Here is a 2,611-nt window from a genome sequence, read left to right as displayed (position 1 = left end):
CAGAATTTGCCAAAACTATCAGTGTTGACGACGGACACGTAAAGACAACCCGAGGATCGTCAATCATGGAAATCGCTGTGGGACCCCAAATTCGTGAGTAATAGTGCACGAAACAGACCAGAATCGGCCTAAATTATGAGTGTTGACGATCGACACGTAAACGTACCCTGGGGTTCGTCAATTGTGAAAATCACTCCGGGACCCCAAAATAGTGAGTAATAGTCCAAGAAACGGGCCAGAATCGGCCCAAACTGTGAGTGTTGATGACCGACACGTAAGCGCACCTTGGGGTTCGACAACCATGGAAATCCATCTGGGACCCCAAAACGGTGAGTAATAGTCTATGAAATGGGCGAGAATCGGCCAAAACTGTGAGTGTTGATGACCAACACGTAAACACATCCCGGGGAACATTAATCGTGGAATTCACTCTGGGACCCCAAAAGAGTGATTATTGTCCAGGAAACGGGCCAGAATCTGCCAAAACTTTGAGTGTTGATGACTGAAACGTAAGCGCACCTTGGGTTTCAACAACTATGGAAATTGCTTCGGGACCCCAAAAGGGTGAGTAATATTCCACAAAACGGGTAAGAATTGGCCAAAACTATGAGTGTTGATGACGGACACGTAAACGCACCCCGGGGATTGTCAATCGTGGAACTCGCTCTAGGACCCCAAAACAGTGAGTAATAGTGCCGAAACAGACCAGAATCGGCCAAAACTGTGAGTGTTGATAACCGGCACGTAAACGCACCCCCGGGTTCGTCAATCGTGGAAATCACTTTGAAACCCCAAAACTGAGTAATAGTCCATGAAACGGGCCAGAATCGGCCCAAACTGCGAGTCTTGACGACCAACACGTAAGCACACCTTGGGTTTCGACAACCATAGAAATCGCTTTGGGACCACAAAACGGTAAGTAATAGCCCAGGAAACAGGCCAGAATCGGCCAAATCGGCGATTGTACGGACACGTAAGCGCACCTTGGGGTTTGACAACCATGGAAATCGCTTTGGGACCCAAAACAGTGAGTAATAGTCAAAGAAACGGGTAAGAATCGACCAAAACCGCGTGTGTTCATGACTGACACGTATACACACCCCGGGGTTCGTCAATCGTGGAAATCAGTCTGGGGCCCCATAACAGTGAGTAATAGTCCAAGAAACGGGCCAGAATCGGCCCAAACTGTGAGTGTTGATGACAGACACAGAAGCGCACCTTGGGGTTCGGCAACCAAGGAAATCGATTTGAACCCCAAACAGTGAGTAATAGTCCAGGAAATGGGCTAGAATCGGCCAAAACTGTGAGTGTGGATGACTGACACGTAAGCGCACCTTGGGTTTCAAAAACTATGTAAATCGCATCGGGACCACAAAACGGCGAGTAATAGTCCACGAAACGGGTCAGAATTGGCTAAAACTGTGAATGTCGATGACAGAAATGTAAACGCAACCCAGGGATCGTCAATCGTGGAAATCGCTTTGGGACCCCAAATCAGTGAGTAATAGTGCACGAATCGGACCATAATCGGCCAAAATTGTGAGTGTTGATGACCGACAGGTAAACGAACCCGGGGGTTCGTCAATGGTGGAAATCACTCTGGGACCCCAAAAGTAATAGTCCAAGAAATGGGCCAAAATCGGCCCAAACTTTGAGTATTGATGACCGACACGTAATCGCACCTTGGGGTTCGACAACCATGGAAATCCATTTGGGACCCCAAAATGGTGAGTAATAGTCCATGAAACGAGCGAGAATCGACAAAAATCATGAGTGTTGATGACCGACACGTAAACGCACCCCGGGGTTTGTCAATCATGGAAATCACTTCGGGACCCCAAAACTGAGTAATAGTCCAACAAATGGGCCAGAAGCGGCCCAAACTGTGAGTGTTGATGACCGACATGTAAGCCCACCTCGGGGTTTCCCACCCATGGAAATTGATTTGGGATCCCAAAATGGTGAGTACTTGTCCACGAAACGGGCCAGAATCGGCCAAAACCGTGAGTGGTGATCACCTACACGTAAATGCATCCCAGGGTTAGTTAATCATGGAAATCACTCTAGGACCCCAAAACAGTGCGTAATAGTCTACGAAACGGGCCAGAATCGGCCAAAATTTTGAGTGTTGATGACCGACACGTAAACGCACCCCGGGGTTCATCAATCGTGGAAATCACTCTGGGACCTCAAAACAGTGAGTAATAGTCCAAGAAACGGGCCAGAATTAGCCCAAATTGTGAGTGTTGATGACCGACACGTAAGCGCACCTTGGGGTTCGACAACCATGGAAATCCATTTGAGACCCCAGAATGGTGAGTAATAGTCAATGAAACAGGTCAGAATTTGCCAAAACTATCAGTGTTGACGACGGACACGTAAAGACAACCCGAGGATCGTCAATCATGGAAATCGCTGTGGGACCCCAAATTCGTGAGTAATAGTGCACGAAAAAGACCAGAATCAGCCTAAATTATGAGTGTTGACGACCGACACGTAAACGTACCCTGGGGTTCGTCAATTGTGAAAATCACTCCGGGACCCCAAAATAGTGAGTAATAGTCCAAGAAACGGGCCAGAATCGGCCCAAACTGTGAGTGTTGATGACCGA

This window comes from Triticum dicoccoides, chromosome 4B, assembly GCF_002162155.2.
Source record: "Triticum dicoccoides isolate Atlit2015 ecotype Zavitan chromosome 4B, WEW_v2.0, whole genome shotgun sequence".
Classification (NCBI taxonomy): Eukaryota; Viridiplantae; Streptophyta; class Magnoliopsida; order Poales; family Poaceae; genus Triticum; species Triticum dicoccoides.
This window is presented reverse-complemented; position numbering follows the sequence as displayed.